The following is a 19,811-nucleotide window of genomic DNA, read 5'->3' as shown; positions in this document are numbered from 1 at the left end:
GGACCCTGCTTTGGGTGGTGGGAACCCAGCAGTCTTCTCAGCGAATTAGGAGTGAGCAGTACTAGGGTTTGAACCCATAGGTGCTCTACCACTGAGCTCCATTTCCAGAATTTTTAAAAATTTTTATTTTGAGACAAAATCTGGCTAAATTGCCAGAGTCTGGCCTCAAACTTGGGATCTTCCTGACTCAGCCTCCCAAGTAGCTGGGATGACAGGCGTACACCACCATACCTGGATGCTATTGTCCTTTTTACAGATGATGAAACAGATCCAAAGTCATCACATTGAAGTTGAGATTTGAAACCAGGCCTGCCTCCTGCCAGAACCCTACCCCCTGCCTCACACATATGCAGTCTGCCCTCGATGTTCACATTTTCAGCCCATGGAGTTAGGACCAACCAGCAGGGCTAGAGGGTGAGTGGATAGGGCTAGACCAGCCTTGGGCTCCCAGCTATTGGCTGATGCAGGAGGGTGAGGACAGCAACTAAATAGAGCTCCTAGGAGTCCTACAGGAAAGGTGGGTTGCTTGGGGTAGGCACAGAGGCGGCAAGGTGAAGATGGAGGTGTGGGGAGCGGATGCCTCGTGTCTCCTCATCTGCTTTGTGATCTCTTGGGCCCCCGCTTTTCTCTGACCCTTAGCTTCATCATCTGTAAAGTGGGTACAATAACTGCCCCCTCCCAGTGGTGCAAAGTTCATGGCATGGTGCCTAGCACACAGTAGGGCATTTGGGGGTTGGGGCAGAGCTGGAAGTAGGCAGGGCCTCTTTAGGGCTCTCTGCTGAGCCCCAGGAAATGGGCAGAGGGTAGGGAGGAGGAGGCGCAGATGTGCGCTTGTCTCACACGAGCAGCCACATTTAGCCACTGAGTCGGGACTGAAATATTCCTGAGGGAGAAGAACCCTGAGGCTTCAGGGCGGCAACGGCTCGTCAGTGGGGAGCGGGGAAGGGATGTTGTCACCATCTGCCTCGTGTCTGTCTGTGACTAAAATAATACTGGGGTGAGACTCGCCGCAGGCACGGGCCCAGCCGCAAGGTTCCCCAGAAGAGGGAGGGGCTAGGGGTGCTGGAAACCTTGTGGGGAGCAGTGGCAGAGAGGGGCCCCAGGGGGCAGCTCTTGGCTAGCCAGAGCCCTGATCCTGCTTTCCTCCTGAGGGGCCACAGGAACCCATGGGGGATGTACAGGCAGGGACACTTTCCTGGGGGAATAAGCCTCATGAGTACAGGACCATGGGACCCCCAGACCTGGCCGGAGTCTGTGGCAGAGGGGAGACCAGGCATGTGCTGAGATCCCACGAAGCAGGGGCAACAACAGAACAAAGCAGGAGAGACAGACCAGTTTCCTGATTCAGCTTCTAGGGGCTTCTCCATAATACTGAAACCAGAAAACATAGCAAGAAGCTATTTTAATTTCAGCCGACGTGTAAGTTTCGGGTCTATGGTTTACTGTGGTTTTTATTTTGAATCAAATATGGAGGATGTTCCATAATCTCCTCAGGGCTCAGGGCTCTGGAGACAGAGTGCTGGTCTTTCACCACTGGCATAGAAGTCAACCGCCAATTGCCTGTGTTAGTACCCTTGGGCCCGGGCAGGTGACCTTCAGGTTAGGACATATCTGGGAGACTGATGCCTGGCCTTTGGGTGAAGCAGCCATGTTCTGATCTCTTGCGTAAGCAGACACAACCAGTTGGGCATTTTTGTTTTGGCAGCAAGAACTGGCCCATGACCTCAGTGGTTGATTTTAACTATAGATGCATGCCAACTGCCATGCTGCCAAGACCCAGGACTGCCAGTTCAGCAGGCTGCACCTGAGCACCTACTGTGTGCAGGCCCTAAGCTGGGGCAGGCTTGGTCCATTCTCAGCATACAAGGTAAGGAAGTGTGTAAGACATCTGGGTGCCAAAAGGTTGGTGGGGTCAACAAGGGTCGCTGCGTTTGGCAGGAGACCATGGCTGTTGTCCTGAAGGTGGTGGCAGTTGCAGTGATCCTTGAAGAGGAGACAGCAGCAAAGGAGAGAAGGGAGGACACCCAGGCAGAGAGAGAAACACTGACCACTGCTGTGAGGCCGTCTCTCTTTGTGGCAAGAGGGTCCACATCACACTTTTAGCAGCGATGAGCACTTCCTGAAGGCCAGACTGCATACTAACTGATTGATTTTATTATTATTATTATTATTAGGATTGAACTCAGGGGCACTTGACCACTGAGCCATCTCCCCAGCCTTTTCTCTATTATCATCTTCTTTTTTATTTAGAGACAGGGTCTCATTGAGTTGCTTGGGGCCTTGCTAAGTTGCTGGGGCTGGCTTTGAACTCATGATCTTCCTGCCTCAACCTCCTGAGCTGCTGGGATTAAAAGTGTGCACCACCGTGCCCAGCTTATTTACTTATTTTTGGTACTGGGGATTGAACCCAGGGGAACTTTACCACTGAGCTACACCCCCAGTCATTTTTTTTGGGGGGGTACCAGGGCTTGAGTTCAGGGGCACTCAACCACTGAGCCACATCCTCAGCCCAATTTTGTATTTTATTAGAGACAGGGTTGCTTGGAGCCTCGCTTTTTGCTGAGACTGGCTTTTAACTTGCGATCTTCCTGTCTCAGCCTCCTGAGCTGCTAGGGTTACAGGCATGTGCCTCTGCACCCGGCTATCCCCAGTCATTTTTATTTCTTAATTTGAAATAGGGCCTTGCTAAGTTGCCCAGGCTGGCCTTGAACTTGTGATCCTCCTGTCTCAGCCTCTCTGAATCACTGGGATTATAGTCATGTGCCACCATGCCTGGTCCACTATCTGCTTTATGTGTGTTTTCCTAGGCAGTCCTTACCCTTATACTGACTTATAAAGTCAGTATTTTCTGAGCCCAGTGAACACTGATGATGACACTGAGGGTCAGAGAGTTCTGGAAACTTGTGTAAGAGGAAGAGGCCTAGCCTCCAGTTACTCTGGGCTGCCCTTGTACAATGCCTATTCATCAGGCTGCAACTAAGAACCTACTAGGTACAGGTGCTGAGTGAGGGAACTTAATGGGTTCAAGCCCCAGCATACCCAGCGTCCTCAAATGGCTGACACCTCTCATCTCCATCTGGGCACAGTGACCAAAGGGACCTCTCTTTCTGAGTATATTTATAGTGGGGACAGGGGTGCGGGTGGGAGTCTAAAGGTTCCTGTTTTGCAAGCTTGACCAAGCATCCTCCTTCTCAGCCTGTTTCCTCCTCTGTGAAGGCTGCATGATTCCTGTGGTAGAGGCCCAGGTGAAGACTGAAAGAGAAAGCATACAAGATAGATCCTCTGTGAGTTCCACCAGCCTCCAAACTGGGTGGACTCACCTTGCAGCACTGGGAGGGATCTTCCCAGAATAATCCAGTCACCAATCTTTCCCTGCAGCTGACAGGCCGCAGCCACCACAGCCGCCACTGCCCTGAATTATTCAGGAGCCTCCAGGCCTCCATGGCAGCTCTTCCCCTCTCCCTGCACACCAGGCTGTCAACGAGGCCTCTGAGTCTCTGTCAGGAGCTGCTGACCTCAGGGCCCTAGAATTGCAGCCTGTTCAGGTGCAGCCATGACTGTGATAGGGTGAGGGTGGGTGTGAGTGGAGCTGAGTGTGAAGGAGTGACATTGAGTGTGTGAGAGCATCAGGGTATGAACGTGTAAGCGTGTATGTGAAGCATGATTGTGTATGACTATGTGAGAGCAACCGAGTGTGTGAAAGTATGTGGATGATAGTGTAAATGAGCGTGTGACTGTGCGTACAAGAGTGATCGTGTGTGAATGTGAGGACTGTGTACTTGAGTGTGAGTGAGCATGGGTGCAAATGGGCTTTTCTGTGTGTGAGTGTGTGAGTGTTTTGGAGTCTATGCTCTCCAGGGCCAGGGGAGTCAGGCTAGAGAGGGGTCCTTCTAGCTCAGGAGTACACTGCGATCTGGGCACCAAGTTCAAGCCTGGAGAGGGAGGGGGACTCACCTTAGCTTCCAGTGTTGGGCAGAAAAGTAGGCAGTGGCTAGGTCATGGGCAGGACCTGGAATCCGTGGCTCTGTGGGGTCTCATTTCCTGATGAATTGAGACCCTCAGAAGAGAGATAATCCCCTGCCATTTGTGCCTTTCCTCCTCCTGGGCCTGGGAGAGCCGAGAGCCCCTGTGGCTCTGCCTCAGGGTTCCTGTGTCTGTGAAGATGGTTGGAGAATGGCAGGGTGGAATTTCAGAACAAGGAGTCCAAGTGTGGGGAAGCTGGGGGAGGGCTGTGTTTGCTGTGTGTTTGAGGTCTGTGAGTTGGTGTGAGGATGGGGGAGGCTGTTGTGTTTGTGTTTGTGACATTGTGTGTTTACAAGCTCTATGTGCATCATCATTGGTGTGTGTGTTTGCTTGACCACACAGACATGTGTGATCTGTGTGTGTGAGAGTGCATGTGTGTATAAGTGTGCTGTTTGTGTGAGAGAAAAGAAAATGACTGACAGGGAAAAGGGAGGTAGGGCACATTCAACCACAGAGCTTCGTCCTTCCTCAGACTCCGCTTGGCACAGCCTGCTATCCCTCTGATGGCATTGGGATCACGCTGCGGGGAGTCTGATTACATGGCTTTGGCTCACAGAACTTCAGAGCCCCATGAGGGGCACAGCCAGTTTGTGGGTGAATGAGGCTGGGGGAGAGACTTGATTATTTGGAGGTGTGCTCAGAGCTAGGGCTGCTGCAGAAAAATGCCTGGGTCCAAGTCGAGCACTTCTACTCACTGGAGTGAAGTGGGCCAAATCTCTTTCCTCTCTGAGCCTCAACTTCCTCATGAGAACATTGGTCTGCACACTAAGTAACAGTCACCAAATATCCTACGAACCTGCCTTCTTCTCCCGGTTCTGGAAAGCTGGCCACTAGAGGCTGGGGAAGGTTAAACGACTCCTTCCTAAAGCCCTAATTTGTCCTACTCTTCCCCTCCCATCAGAGGGATGTGCATGCACACAAATGTGTAGGGCACATGGGAATGTAAGCTAGCAGGTCATTCTGTCCATCTCCTCAGCCCTTGTGGGGGGTCAGCCCCCAGCCCAGGGAGTGTTCTCCATTTTTCTACTCCTTCCTATGGTCAGAAGGAAAAATGGGGGAAGTCCTGCTTGTCCCCCCTCCAGTTTTACTTTCCCTCTCTGGGGTGAGGGGACCTAGTGTCCCTGCTGCCTAGTCCTGGGAGCTGGCTAGCTCCTGCAGGGCCCCTCACTCCCATGCACCCGTCCTCCTGCAGAGCTGTGGCCTGGGCAGCTGTCCGGCTGAACGGGTTAGCAACACAAGACAGATGGCAAGGGATTATCTCAGCTTCTCAGAGCACCATGGCGGCTGCAGCCGGGTGGGGGAAAGGCTCTCACACTCTCCCCGTGTGTACACACACACACACACACACACACATGCATGCACACATGCATATAGCTCCCCACTTCTGTCCCAGCCTCCTGCTATTTATGAGGTAGGCAGGGGGAGAGATGGGATTATGTGGATTTGTGAGAACCGTGGGACTTGGCAATCTTGTCCCTGCCCCACTCAGCTCCCAGACCACAGGCTAAACCAGCTGGGCCTTTGAGAAGGCTCTCCCTGGCCCTTCTTAGATCCTTTCTTTGCCTCTAGGATTTCTTTGCAGCTGCCTCCTCTGGGATGATAGGTTCAGAAGGTCATGACTTACAGGGAAGTCTAGGGTTCAGAGATGTGAGAGCTGTGCCCAGAGTCACACAGCAGATTGGGTCATTTGCAGGTTGAGTTCTGGTGGGTGGCAGGTGGTGGAATCTCCTAGATATCTGTAGAGTCTCTGAGTCTCTGCCAACAAGGTGTGTTTACTGCAGCAGCAAGGAGTCACAGGGCAGCTGCCTGCACACAAGGACTCACAGGCACAGCCTCTGCTTCACACACACTGTCAGGCCATGGGTGAGGCGATTTGGAGTTTCCCCTACCAGAGCCAGGAAAGAGTAGGGTGGGGTCAGAGTGCTGCTAAAGTGAATTTTACCACCTGTGTCCCAATTTACCACAGGCAGTCAGTGGAGGGGCCTTCTCTTTAGTCTCAACCACAGACTGGGGGTTGAGGGGATCCACCCTTTGACAGCCCCCCACCCCCACAGTTCTGAGTCATCTATGCTGGGCCCCCCACAGGAGGGCTGTGGGTCAGGAAGCTGTGGCAGGATTTGAGAGGGGCAACCCCAGGATGGGGTAGGCGGGGCTGACAGTGAGAGAGAGAAAGGCCTAGGCCTCATGACAGAAAGTGGCCAAATCCAGATCTCTTCCCCTCCCCAAGAGTGACTCAGGGTCTGCTGGACTCAGGAATGTGGACCTAGGGGAGAGAGGGAAGATTGGGGTGGCCTGGCTCCACTCCCTGCACACTGGTAACCCACTCATCTAGGACCTTGAGGCTTCTGTGTGTCATAGGGCTCCCAGGTGTTCACGTGTGCCTGTCCAGGTTGTCAGGGGAAACATGATCTCAATGTTAGGCTGGCCTGGGGGTCAGCAGAGTAACCAGTTGGGCCTACCTCTAAAGCTGCATTATTTGCAGCCTTGTAGGACTTGGTGACACCACCCACTCATAATATTCCTGCAACAGACAAGATTGCATGCTGTGACATTGCCAACCCCCATCTCCCAGCCATCCACCAAGTCATGGGATCGGCCCCTTTCATGCCATCAGATGGCTTTTTACAGCCTGTCAGAACCAAAGCCCCTTTTCCCAACCTACAGTCTGAAATGACCCCTGACCACACACATCTGGGTATCCGGAGGTGGGCATATTAACCCACCATCTGGGTTCTGGCCAAGCTCCACCCCCTTTTGCTCCAGCTTCAAGTTGGTCATTTGTATTCCGGAATTTGGGTAAATTTGTCTAAACTCCCCACTTCCCATCAGAGCTTGGCCTGGGAAGGGGAGCCCTACATGAAAATCGTCGTCCCTCCCTCATTTATGGGACTTTTGGTTTTCTTAAGATTTCAAAGTAACAGTCTAAAGAGGCACCGTGAGAGCCAATCAGAGAGCCCATGTAAATAACGGCCCTCTGATTGGCTGTCTCCTTCACGCCCTTTACAAAACTTCAACTTCATCAACTCAGAGATTTTCCCCTCTGGCCTCCAGCGCCCCGCAGGAGGAGGGGCCGGGGGTCACCCGGGCCATCCCCCTGCCGAAGGCTGTCTGGTCTGCCAAGTGGGGGTTTCACTGGAACAGGAGAGGGTTAGTGCTCCGCTCTGACCCTGACCCTCGGGGGTTGATTCTGGCACAAAATGCCCGCGGGGGCGGCCTGGAGAGTGAGTCCTCCCTTTGTAGGATTGCGGCAGAGCCGGCTGCAGGCCGCGGGTATCGAGCTTGGCTGGGCCGAATCGATATTTGCCCGCTGGACTGATGCGCGGGGGAGGCGGCTCGACAGGGCCAGCTCTGCAGCAGAGTGATGGCCTTGCATCCGCGACCCCCCGCAATTCCTTTCATCCTACACTCCCGGGAAACCGAGGTGGGGAAATGGCGTGGGGGATCTAGGGAGCGGCCAGGGGCAGTGACATTCCCTCTCTCTGGACCGCAGCCCTCGTGGTGGGGTGGGGGTAGCTCAGGGTCTTGCTCTGCACCCCAACCTCCACTCGTCCTCCCAACCTCCACTCGTCCCCCCAGCTCCACTGCCGTCCGAACCTCGAGGCCATTCCGGGATTTGTATCTCAGCCAGTATTTCGTCCCTAAGCCCTATCCTTAGCCTTCCTCCCACTTTCATTATGTGTCTCCTCTCTTCTCTATCTGGGGGTGTCTCTGTGCCTATCTATCTCCATCTTCATTTCTTTCTCTGCCTGTCTCTGTCTCTGTTCCTCGGTCTTTGCTTAGGTCTCTCTTCGCCTCTTGCTCATTTTCGCTTTTTCTCTTTGTCTGGATCCCTCTTCTCTCCCTCCCTTTACCCCCCCCCCCGCCACCCCCTCCGCCACACACACACCTCACATCCCTGTTTACGACATCCCCAGGGCTGGCAGGTGGGCGGGGCTGCAGCAGAGAAGGGGTGAGAGAGGGAGACGCAGCCTCCCCCCCAGCTGTTAACCTTCACGCTTCAGGCCTCTGCGGATGGCAGAGGAGGGGGAAAGCCCAGCTGCCAGCTTGGCGGAGGTGACTGGGCGGGGGCTGGGGACTGCCCCTCCCTCTGGGCTCGTCTCTGGGGAGATCTGAGGCCGGAAGGAATGCGAAGGAGGGCGCCCTCAGCAGAGGGAGGCTATTGGCAGATAGGTGGCCTCCTGGAGGCTTGTGCTGGCTGAGAGGGTGTCCAAAGGGGCCTCAGAGCGGCGCCGGCCCTGGCCGCGGCCGGGCCGGACGTGGGGGCCGGCGTGAGAATCCCGCCCATCTGTGAGCCGGCCTCACGCCGTCAGACCCAATTTATCTCGCCGCCAAAGTTTCACAGCCATCTGCTCGAGTGGAACGGCTTCCAGCGCTGGCCCCACCGGGCCCCCCAGCCAGCGCGGGGATGTTTTCCAATACGACAGCATAGCGGCTCCCCCACCACCACCCCAAAGCAAGGAGGGGGTGTGGGGGAAGGCGGCAGAGCGCGGTGCGCGGGGCTGGCAGGCAGCCCTCTCCCGCGAGCGAGCCGACCCTGAATTTTAAGCGATTGATCGGGAAGCGCAGGCCGTTCCCATCACTTAGAGCAGCCAAATGCGAAGGCGCAGGGATTTCAAGGGGCCTTTGCGGAGGCGATAATGAGGTCACCGTCACAGCGCCAGCCCGCGAGCAGGAGGGGGCGAAGGTCTGCGGACACATATATGTACACACGACTGTGAACACAGCTGCACCTATATCCACGTGACTCCTGGGCCCCAGCTCTGACTCAGAACTCAACATTTGGGCATGAGCTGAGTTGATTATCCCCTTCTTACCCGCCACACGCGACGAGAGGCCAAGCTAGAACTTTGCCCTTGCCTCATCCCTGAACGCCTCAGACAGCTTCAGCGCAGGAGCCCAAAGCCTTGTCCCCTCCCCGTTATGTACCTAAAATACATACATTTGGGCACCTGCGCATTGCACTTCTGAACAAGCCTGCGGAAACAGATGTACCCCAGACCCTCGGTAATCACACAGGTGCACACACCCTGATTGCACACCTTATCGCAATGCTCATGTATGGGTACTCTCCCAACCGCCACCGTCTCCCCTCCTCACGCAAACATGCACACAGGTACTCCATCATTCTCAGCCTAACACCCAGGAAAACATGAACCCCCACACTCCCCTCCCCGGGATGCACACGTGTGCACACTTAATCCCAAGCCCCCAAGCGTGCTGCTGTGTCCGCGCGGGTGGGCGCTCCACTGCCCGCCAGCAGCGCGGGTGCAGACCTGGAAGAGAACAAAGGCCGGGCGGGTGCGACGGTGGGGGCTGAGCCCCCGGCCTCGTCCTCCTTGCTGATGCTCGTCTGTCTCCGCTCCGTGGCCACCGCATCGAGCGACTCTGATTGCCGAGTAAATCACCGCGATGATCTGAATAATTATCGTCTCCTGAAAAGCGCGGGGGTGGGGGGGACAGAGGAATAAATGAAGAGAGCAGCCACCTGATTTCTTAGAGCCCTGGGTAGGGGGAATGCGTGGGCGTGGGTGTCAGTGGCCTCCCGCAGATTCTAAGGGTTGGGATGCTGGTGGGAGTGGGATGGGCCTGAGGGCAGAGTCCTTACCTAGAGGTGACAGTTAGGTTCCTGTCTCCCTCTTCATTCATCTCCCCAGAATAAGTCAGGCCCACTGGACCCCCCCCCCCACAGCCCCCAGCTGACCTCTCTGTTCCTCACACAATCAGCCCAACCCCCTGACCTATAAGACATCCTGCTGTCTCAAGCCTGTCTGCCCCCTAGAATCTCCTCTCCTGGACACTCTGGTTTGTGCGACTCTCCCACTGTCTGAAGTTCAGCTTCAGACTGCTTCCTCTGGGAACTTTTCCTGACTGTTCACCCCTCCAAGATCCTCCCCTCCAAATGTTCCAGTGTCTGGTTCCACATTACCTGACTGGTTTGGATGTATTCACCTGGTCTCCTGAACTGAATGGCAGCTTTGGTAGAGAAGCAGTTATGTTTTAAGCATCATAATGATAATGACAATAGTAACAGCTACTGCCCATCCTGAGAGTTATTGACTTGCTGGGATGTGTTGGCCTTGTGTTATCCTCTCACTATGGATCTTCCCCAGTTTAGCAATGGAGAAACTGAGGCTTGACAAGGGAAAGCATGGATTCCTTTCCTCCAGCATTGCAATGCTGGTCATCTATTGCATCCTTTCTGCAGTTGCCCCTGATCTCACAGTTTGGGAGCCCTGCTCCTTCTCCAGGGCTGGGCCCCCTGACACAAGTACCTCTATACCATCCTGCTTTACCCAATCCTGTCTATTCCTGTTCCTCCCACTCCTAATCCCCTCCTTTCCTTTTCCTAGCCTCAGGAGGGGTGCGATCCATGCATTGTGACCTCCAGTCTCCTGAAGGGCATGACCTTCCCTATAGCCTTAGCATCAAAGGAGGGGCTCACTATATGTTTCTCCTGCCTGAAATGGTTCCAGATGTGAGGCCTACAGGGGCCTGCAGAAGAGCAGGGTGAAGACTGGGCACAAAGCTAGTTTTCCTCTTGGAGGCTGCCCTGACCCCTGCACCTAGTCAATATATGAGAGCAGAACGTGGCCACTGATGGCCTTGGTTCAAGGAGAGGGTCTCCCAAGAGGCTGAGGGGGGACAGGGCATGGGACATTGTGCATGGTGTCTGGGGAAGGAGAGAGGCTTAAACCCATTTAGCATCTCCATTCCACCCTCTGTAGGGGGCAGGCTGCTGGATCTGGGGCCTTGGAGCTACATCCAGAGCTGAGTTGTTCAGGCTGACCAAGGAGGCCCAGGTCTGAGTGGTTCAGATCCCCCCAATTCCTTCTGAAAGGAATGTCCTTACAACTTGGGAGGCTGAAGCAGGAGGATCACAAGTTTGAGGCTAGCCTGGGCAACTCAGCAAGACCTTTTTTTTTTTTTTGGTGCTGGGGATTGAACCCAGGGTCTTGTGTATGCTAGGCAGATGCTCTACCACTGAGCCATATCCCCAGCCTAGCAAGATCCTCTCTCAAAAGAAAAAATAAAAAAGGGCTGGGGATGTAGTTCAATGGTAGAGCACCCCTGGATTCAATCCCCAGTACTGCAACTGCAACAATAACAACATCAATAAAACAAAACAAAAGAAAAAAGACAGACAAACAAATGCCATTGTAGAATTGTAGAGGAGAAAACTAAGTCAGGGGCCCATAACTGGCTTTTCCCATAGGGATCCCAATTCAGGCTCCCAAGTGTTCCTGGGAGAATGGGAGGACCTGAAAGTCTTCATCTGTGGGTTGGGGAGAGGATGTTGGTCCAGGGATGTACCCAAGTGGTCCCACTTATGGGTGTGGGTGAAGACAAGACAATGTCTAGCCTGGCTCTGGCTGTCAAGTTCTAGCTGTTACTGCCCAGTCCTCCCTGCAGAAGCAGAAGTGGCCAGTATCAATGGAATGGTTCACAGGCACCTCACCCCACTCCCATGCCCCGGCCAGCTGTTCTTGGTTCCCTACTTCTTCAAACAAGTAGATATTTCCTTGGCATCTATGATATGCTGGGCATAGCAGCCTGGGTTCAGAGTGCTCAGGCAGAGGGGAAGGTATGCTCACCCCCCTACACACACTTTTTTTTTTTTTTTTTAAATTTTAATATGTATTTTTCAGTTTTCAGCGGACACAACATCTTTGTTTGTATGTGGTGCTGAGGATCGAACCCGGGCCGCACGCATGCCAGGCGAGCCCGCTACCGCTTGAGCCACATCCCCAGCCCCCCCTACACACACTTATACCTCCTCCCACACCTTCCCCCTGAGCATCACCCTCCCCCCAATTCTAGGGAAAAGTGAATGAATGTGGCAAGAACTTTGGAAGAGGCAGACCCAGGTTCAGACTTTGGTTCTACTAATTATTAGCTGTGAGCAGGTCAATGAACCTGTTTCCATATCTTGCAAAGTGGAATTATAATAGGACATATTTCCTAGTGTGCCTGTGAAGGTGCAAAGAGATAATCCAGACGGAGATGCTCCTCATTCTTAGGCAGGGAAGCAAGGATGAACTCCAAGGTTGCTGCTGGGCTGCTCTAGGGCAACTTCTCCATGACACTAGGATGTCTAGCCTCTTAACTCAGGAAGGGGAGTGGTCAGTCTTGGCAGATCTTCTGAACCTTCCAATCTCTGACCCCCCACCCCCAAAAGTGTGGTTCCCCTACCTGTTACAGTCTGGCTCTGTTAGCCTTCCCTGGCTTTCACTTTCTGTGCCAATAATTCCATCTATCCATGTCTTTTTTTTTGGTACTGGGATTGAACCCAGGGCCGATTAACCACTCATTGAGCCACATCCCCAGCCCCCCTTTTTTTTGTATTTTATTTAGAGACAGGGTCTCCTTGAGTTGCTTAGGGCCTTGCTAAATTGCAGAGTCTGGCTTTGAACTTATGATCCTCCTGCCTCAGCCTCCCAAGCTGCTGGGATTCATCCATGACTCTTTCTGTTTTTGCCTCTTCCTAAATTCCCAAAGCTTCCCTCACACAAGAACACCCTTCTACCCCTACCCACACATCCATCTCAACTCATTATGCTGGCACAGGCAGAGGCAGGCACACATACACAACAGTCACAAACACACTCACACCTGGGTGCACACAGGGAAGGAGCCATGTACAGAGGCAAATGGAGAGAACCATTATGCACATGCTCACATTTGAGTTTACAGAGGCACCAGGACAATCAACCAACACATACACACGTACATGCACAGAACAAACAGGTACAAACAGGTACCTACAGACACACCCATGGATATGCAAGTATATTGCACATACAGGAATCCAGACATATATACTCACCTGCCCCATGCATACATAGAACAGTCAGGCACAAACAGGTACATACACACACTCCAACACACACACAAGGACACATAAGCACATTCGCATAGTCAGGCACACACATATGCACACGCCAGAGCTCGCCCCCGCCCCCTGGGGAGCTGGCTGCCCGCCAAGCCCAGCGCTTTCTGCTGGGTGTGCACAACCTTTCACAGGCTCTAATTGAGTCGAGGGTGATTTATAACGCAGCAGCGCCCCTGCCCGCATGGGCTGCCCCCTCCTGCTGCAGCCCTGGCCAGAGCCCTCCCCCTTCTCCCCACACAGGGTCACACACATAAGCCCTTTCGAGGGAGAAGGGGGCCTTTTCATCTTTGCCATCAGTCCCTTTCTTCATTCTTGTCTTTCTCCTGGGGCAGACACTGGGTGTCAACACCCGGCCTGCCTTCCCCATCACACCCAGCATTACACAGTGGAGCCATTTGGAGACCCAATCACAGCCTTTCCAACTTGCCTGGCTAGGGGCAGGCAAGACCCTGACTGCAGATCCCACGTGCTTCTTTAGCCTGCAGCAGGAGAAACTGGATTTAGACATGAGAACGGACTTCCTCAATAAGCTGGGAATGGAAAATGGGTTTTGATTAGTAGGAAATGGGAAAGCCTGTGTTTAGCTCTGGGACATGGGAAAGGGGAAAGCTACCCTAAACCTCATTTCCTGTCCTATCCTTTGGAGTAACTGAGCTGACTGTGACCTCCCCTCCCAGCTGTCCTCATGGCTAGTGTGATGTGGCTGGGTCTGAGATCAACCCTATTATCTAGGCCTTGAAGTTTGTCTCATAAGAACCCTTGTCCACCTAAGGAGTTGCAGGGATAGGGCTAAGTATGCACCCTGACTCCTTACCTCTGACCCCAATGTGGACTAACAGCTCTAGTAATGGCTCAAAACCTCAGCCAGGGAGCTGTTTCACCCTCCCAGTAGCCTCTGGTGTTGGGTGCTGATGCTGTTAACCCCTCTAAGAGAAGGCAACTCTAACCCTGAGGGCCTAAGTCCTTTCCCAAGGATGCTGGGTGTGCACAGCACAAGGTGGAGTTGAGGTTTGAATTCAGGCATCAGAGCAAAGCACTTCAAACCAGGCCCAGAGCCTGACCCCACAACAAAACCCCACCCTGGTCTTAGGACTCCAGGTGCTCAGCAGCCAGCATTTCAGACAAAGAGTCTCCTTGAAGGGGCTAGCCCTCCCTTTTCCCAGAATTAGGTTGGAGTACAGCAAGGGGGACTCAGATTAGATTTACAAGGGGCATCCCTCTCCCCAAGAGACTGGGAGCCAAGCACAGCATGTGTGGGCACATGTAGGCACAGTGGAGAGCGTGGGTGTGCCTAAGGGAGTCCACATGATACTGTCAGCCAACATTCACTATTTGCCTATTGAGTCTCAGACAATCCCCAGGGGGAAGAGTCACACCCCATTTTACAGATGATTAAAACTGAGATTCTGACAGTTTAAGCCTCTGCCCCAGCTTTATGGATTCAAGGTAGCTCCACCCACACCCCTTCCCACTGCCATGTGCTGGGTGGGCTCTGTGGCCCAGTGACACCATCTCATCTCTGCTGTACATCAATCCAACCAATGGCCCTCTTGAGAACTCACTAGAATGCGCTTAAACATGTATGAGTGAAGGTACAAAATGAGAGGCTTTGAGTGTGTCCCAGAGACTCTGGTGGTGGGTTTGTGCTTGGATCTGGGTGTGTCACTGTGTGACCCAGGCCTGGGTGTTTGTGTGTGTGTCCTTGGGGTACCATGTGGGTATGTGTTTTTCCCTATATATTTCCGCATGTTTGTGTTTGTCTACAGATCTTAGTGTATCAGTCTCTGTGTTGATGTGTGATGTGTCTCTGAGTTTCCACCTCTTTTTATGTGAGTGGGCTTGACAGGTCCACTTCTGGGTGTGATTCTGGGAGTATCTCTGCAATTCATTTGGGAGTGTGTGCCTATCTCCCAAAGTGCCTTTAGGTGTGGCCACGTGTGACTGTGTGTGTGGCTGTGTTCGATACTGTGCAACTTTGTGTGTGTATGTGACACACTGTGCGTGTGACTAAATGGTGCTGCGTGTGAACGTATTTGATTGGGACTAGGGTGGGCACAGAATGTAAGGGGTGGACACAAAATTCAAGGGGCCTCCAAAACACAAAACAACAAAAAAGCTCACTAATCAGGAAAAAATAAGCTCTTCGTGCACTGTTTTTTTTTTTTTTTCTTTTCTTTTCCTGAGGTGCTAGGAATCGATCCCGAGGCTTCATGCATGCTGGGCATGCGCTCCATAGTGTACTATTTTTTAAAACATCACAATTAATGAAAGAAATTTCACCATTAAAAAAAGACATTAACACGATCAGGGTGTGTGCATGCGTGTGCGGCTGTGCCCGCTGGCCGCGAGTGTCCCCGTGACTGCCGCCCTCCCTCCCGCGCCCTGCCAGGTGAGCCCACCCCCGCTCCAGTCACGCTGCGCTGGGCTGAGCCGCGGTAATTTCCGAGTCGGCGGCGGCTTTGTGTGCACCGGCCGCTGTCTTGGGGGCGGGGATGGAAGGGAGGGTTATTTCTCCCCCCTCTTCCTTTTATTGGGTCATTAACAACGGCCCGGACTGCCGCTGCGCCCCCCCTTTCATGTCTGCCGCGCCTCCCGCCATTATCTCCCTCCGCCGCGCGGCGTAATTCGATGCCAATCAGGTTCGGAGCGCGGAGGCAGCCGGATCAAAGCCGGGCCGCGGCGCTGCGGGGAGTTGTGGTGCGGGGGGAGCTGGCTGTGCTTCCCTGGGTCGAGGCACCCACCGTGTGTCCCGCGGGCTCAGGCACCTTAGGGTCACATGGGGAAGGCCTCGCCCAACCCGCTCAGAGAGCAGCATGGGCGACCAGGTGGTGGGTGTCGGTTGGACTGCACGGTCCAGTGGAGCACCAGGGCCCCTTGAGGGCCGGAGATCCTGGAGGCGTGTACTTAGGTGGAGCTTGGAAACGTTTTGGCAACGAATGTGCCCAGAGCCAAGGAATGGCCTCTGGCCTGAGGGCCAGCTTGGTCAAAGTCTGGGAGGCAGGGACCGGCAGAGGGTACTTCAGGAATAGGGAAGCACTGGCCTGGTTTAGGCATTTGTGCTGTATTCCACGGGCAGGGATGGTTCTTGGAGCTGGTGGTTGTGGTGTGTGAGGGACAGAATCTTAGTTGGCCTTCAGGATGTCTTATCTGATAAGGTCCTCCACCTGGGGAAGCTATGCCCTGACTCAGTTTCCTCTACCAGAAGATGGTGAAGTTGCCAGACACCCCCTTCCTGCCACAGGTTAACCAGATGATGAGCAAATGTAACTACCGAAAACAGCACAAGGCACACTTCTGAGCTTTCTGTTTGCCAGGCCAGACCCCAGTCTCATTCATCCACTGAACAGCCCTACCAGTTTGGAGCTCATTCTACAGATGACAAAACAAACACAGAGAGGGAAAGTGACCTGCCCAGGGTTCCAGGGCTGGTGAGGGGGCCCGGCTTGTAATTGGAGCCAGACCCAGGGTTCACAGGAAACAGGTTCTGTCCTTGGAGTTTCCCTGCTCATGCCATCTGCCTTCCTCCCATCCCATCTGGATCTGGGGAATGATGGGAATAAAGGTTTAAGAGCCACCTGTGTGGTGAGCCCATGGCTCCCCAGAGTGGACTGAGAGGGGAGCAGGACAGGAATCACCTCTGCAGCCTCACAGACATCTCCACTGCTTCCAGCCCTTGGCGAGCCAACCTCCCCAATTCTGTTTCCTTATCTGTAAAATGGGATGAACAAGTTTCTTCAGCTTGTCCCTGAAGAGGCAGCATGTGAATGCAGCAAAGGGTGTCTTGAACGTCAGATGCAGAATAAATGAGAGTGTTTATCACCATCAGTCATACTGCGCCGCAGGGGGGTGGGCAGTATCTGCCAGGCAGTCCGGAAAAGGATGGAAAGCCCTCCCCCCAAAGAAAATGCCAGTGTCTAGTACCAGTGATTTTGGAGAGAATTCTTCCCTAACCCCTACTGTTGAGAGGGAAAGAAATAGATTTTTCTCTCCCAAATAGTGCTGGGTCTTCACAACTCTAAATATCTCAGACTGAGAATGTTCAGAGCAAACCACGGTATACATAATACATGCTTCTATTCTCAACTAAAAACAAGCCCCAGACCCTCAGGGGGCCAGCCAGCAAGGGCCCCCTCTGTGTTCCACTCCCACTCCTCAGTTCTGGACTCTGGCAAGTTGGGAGTTGGGGTGGAGGAGTGTGGAATGGAGGCATTTCCCCCAAGCTCCTGCTATCTTACAAGTGGTTTCTGGAGAACCTATTTGGGCTGGGCCAGACTGCACTGATAGATGGGCAGATAGATGTAGGAGGTTTCACAGAGGGTATTCTGTGGGGAGGCCAGGAGAGTATGGTTCCTGCGCTGGGTGATCCATGGGCCTGGGAGCAAGCACCCTCTCTTCCTGAGGGGCCAAATGAGCTGGAAGAAGACGGATGAATAGAAGTTCACAGATTGATCAATGGAAGCTTGGAGACAGGAAGCACATTTCAGGGATGTTAGAAGGCTAGATAAGAGGCCTGAAGGAATAGTGCTCAGGGAATGTTTCTAAAGGTGTGGGGAAAGAACTGGTGGTGCTGGGCTGGAAAAGGGAATCTGGACCCCAAAAGGAAAGAGCTTCAAAGGATCATAGAGGTAAACCTGAGAGTGCTGGAGAGCCAGGGCAGCTTCAGAGTGGGAAGTTACCCCGCTTTCATGTCCTCATCTACAGCATGGCCGAAGACACCCCTGCAGGGCCCATGGGAGGTAAATGAGGTAGGGGAAAGGGAGGTACTTAGGCCTCTCAGGGAACTAAGGGATGGATAGAGGCTGGAGTGAGGAGGTGGGAGGGGGCCTCTGTATCATCCACAGTTCTCCAGTTCAGGGAGCCCGAGCTTCCTCCCAGGTCTGGTCTGAGCTGCCAGGCAGAGGTGACCATGTTTAGTAGCCCCATGTGACACGGTCATGGGCTTTGGCAGTGTTTCCCTCTGGGGAAATGGGATCTTGGTTCTGGCTTTCTGATCAGGAAAGCTGCTCTTGCCCTAGGGCCCCTTCTTGCTGCTGGGCTCTCTGCAGTACCCAGCCTCAGGCCTGGTCAGGTTCTGCCTGCCCACTGGCCAGGCCTCCAGGGGCCAAGTCCCCACCTGCTGGCATTTTTATCCTCTGGATGGTACTGAAGGGGCACCTGAGTGCTCCAGGCCACAGTGGGCTGAATTCTCTGCCCTGCTCAGGGCTGGTTCTACATTTACTATCTTCCTGAAAGAGGTCTGTCCCCCAATCCTCCCCTCTCCCCCGGGGAGCCCCTGCCTGTCTGGGGCTGGGTGCCTGCGTGTTGGAAGGGAGGGTGTCTGCTGCACCGCACACTGAAGCTCCCAGCTGCCTCTGGACGCTGAAAAATCCAATTTTCTTCCTAATTGCCACCGCCCGCGCTCTCCCCTCACAGCCTACTTCTGCTTGGCGGCGCCTCGTTTCCCCCCACGTCCTCCCCACTCCTGCCTCCTGCTGCCCACCCCACGGGCGGACGCTGCCCCCCCTCGCGGTCACCCGTGTCGGGACGCACCATATATCATGTCTGCAGCCGGGAGGGGCCCAGGAGCCGGCCGGCCCCCGCCCCGGGCTCCCTGACGAAATCGTCCTTTTCCGTGGCGGATGACAGGTTGTGGGAACAACAGCTTGAATTACGGAAAGAAGTTTCCCCACTGAGTTAATCTGCAGTGGCTGGAGGTGACCTTCTGGAGACGGCGATTAATCACGGGCCGTGGCGGGCGCCGCGCCACGCCGGGCCCTTTGGGGGAATACTAATTCCACTACAAGATAAATCATAATTTGACAATAATCATCTGCCCTAATCACTCCAATTCTTCCGTTTAATTATTTGTATACACCGTGTTTCTTCAGTGAGGACCCTGTGTACCCATGGGTGGGAAGGGGATGGCCCCCCTGGGCACAGACCCCCTCTCTGGCCCTTTAGCCTGTGGGCCCTGCTGGTGTTCCTGGGGAGGCCTGACTCAGAGTTGATAGAGGGAATGGTGGCACTCAGAGTTCCCTTAGCAAAAACTGGGGAAACTGAGGCTCAGAGAGAGGCCCAGCCTTGCCCAAGGTCACATAGCAAGCTTGAGATGAGTCCGGCTGAAGAATAAAGGTCTCCCGTGTTCAGTCCTAGGCTATATTTCATTGTCTCACTTCCACAGTTCTATTCTCTGACCTTCTTTTCTCGACCTCTTACAATGCCTGGTCCTTCCTTCTGTCTGTCAGTGTGGACAGGGTTGCTTCCATGTGCCCTACCCAAGTCTGGATGCTCAGGACAAGTGGATCAGGAACTGTGGGCATCTGAGCAGGCAGTGCCTGACTCCACTTACTGGGTGCTGTGTGACTTCTAACATTTGATGGAACCTTTCTGAGTTTGTATCCTTCACCTGTAAATTGGGCTGGGCTTCCTCTCTCCCAGGGTGATGAAGACCTAGCCTCGTGGGTGGCAGATCTACAGAGGCAATCACAGCTGCCTGTCCCTGCCCTGGCCTCTTACTGTTCTATCAGGGACCAGCCACCAGAGCTCTTGCATTTCCTACTTCCACTTCAGCTCCCAGTCTGCCTCCTGGTGGGCCATGCTTAGCTCCATGCTCAGCTAGGATAGTCCCAGAGTCCTGACTCTGCTCCTGACATAACCCTAGGAGGGGCTGGCTGAGCAGCCACTGAATCTGGATCCCCAAAGTAGCAAAAGAAAAATTCAGTCTTTTTTCCAGGATGGCTTCTGGCACCCCACGGTGGAGGTAGTAGCAAGGGCAGGTGCATTGGGGCTGCCGGATCCAGGATGGCCCTCCAAATGGGGTTCATGTGAGGGAGAATGGTTCCCCCAAACAAGATCTCAAAGGCTGGCTAAGTGTGTGCTGATGGGGGTGCAGCCACAGAGAACTGAGATATTGACAACA

The 19,811-nt window shown here is 53.9% G+C and overlaps 1 long non-coding RNA gene across 1 annotated transcript; it reads right to left on the bottom strand.

Annotated features, from left to right (window-relative positions):
- Positions 1-1,444: 1,444 nt before the first annotated feature.
- LOC139705695 (uncharacterized) lies at positions 1,445-18,567 on the bottom strand. Its single transcript, XR_011707505.1, has 3 exons — positions 18,443-18,567; positions 9,297-9,455; positions 1,445-3,252 (listed from the first exon to the last, which is right to left on the bottom strand). It is a non-coding gene; the product is annotated as an uncharacterized lncRNA (long non-coding RNA).
- Between the last annotated feature and the right edge of the window lie 1,244 nt (positions 18,568-19,811).

This window comes from Marmota flaviventris, chromosome 5 (genome assembly GCF_047511675.1).
Source record: "Marmota flaviventris isolate mMarFla1 chromosome 5, mMarFla1.hap1, whole genome shotgun sequence".
Classification (NCBI taxonomy): Eukaryota; Metazoa; Chordata; class Mammalia; order Rodentia; family Sciuridae; genus Marmota; species Marmota flaviventris.
This window is presented reverse-complemented; position numbering and strand designations above follow the sequence as displayed.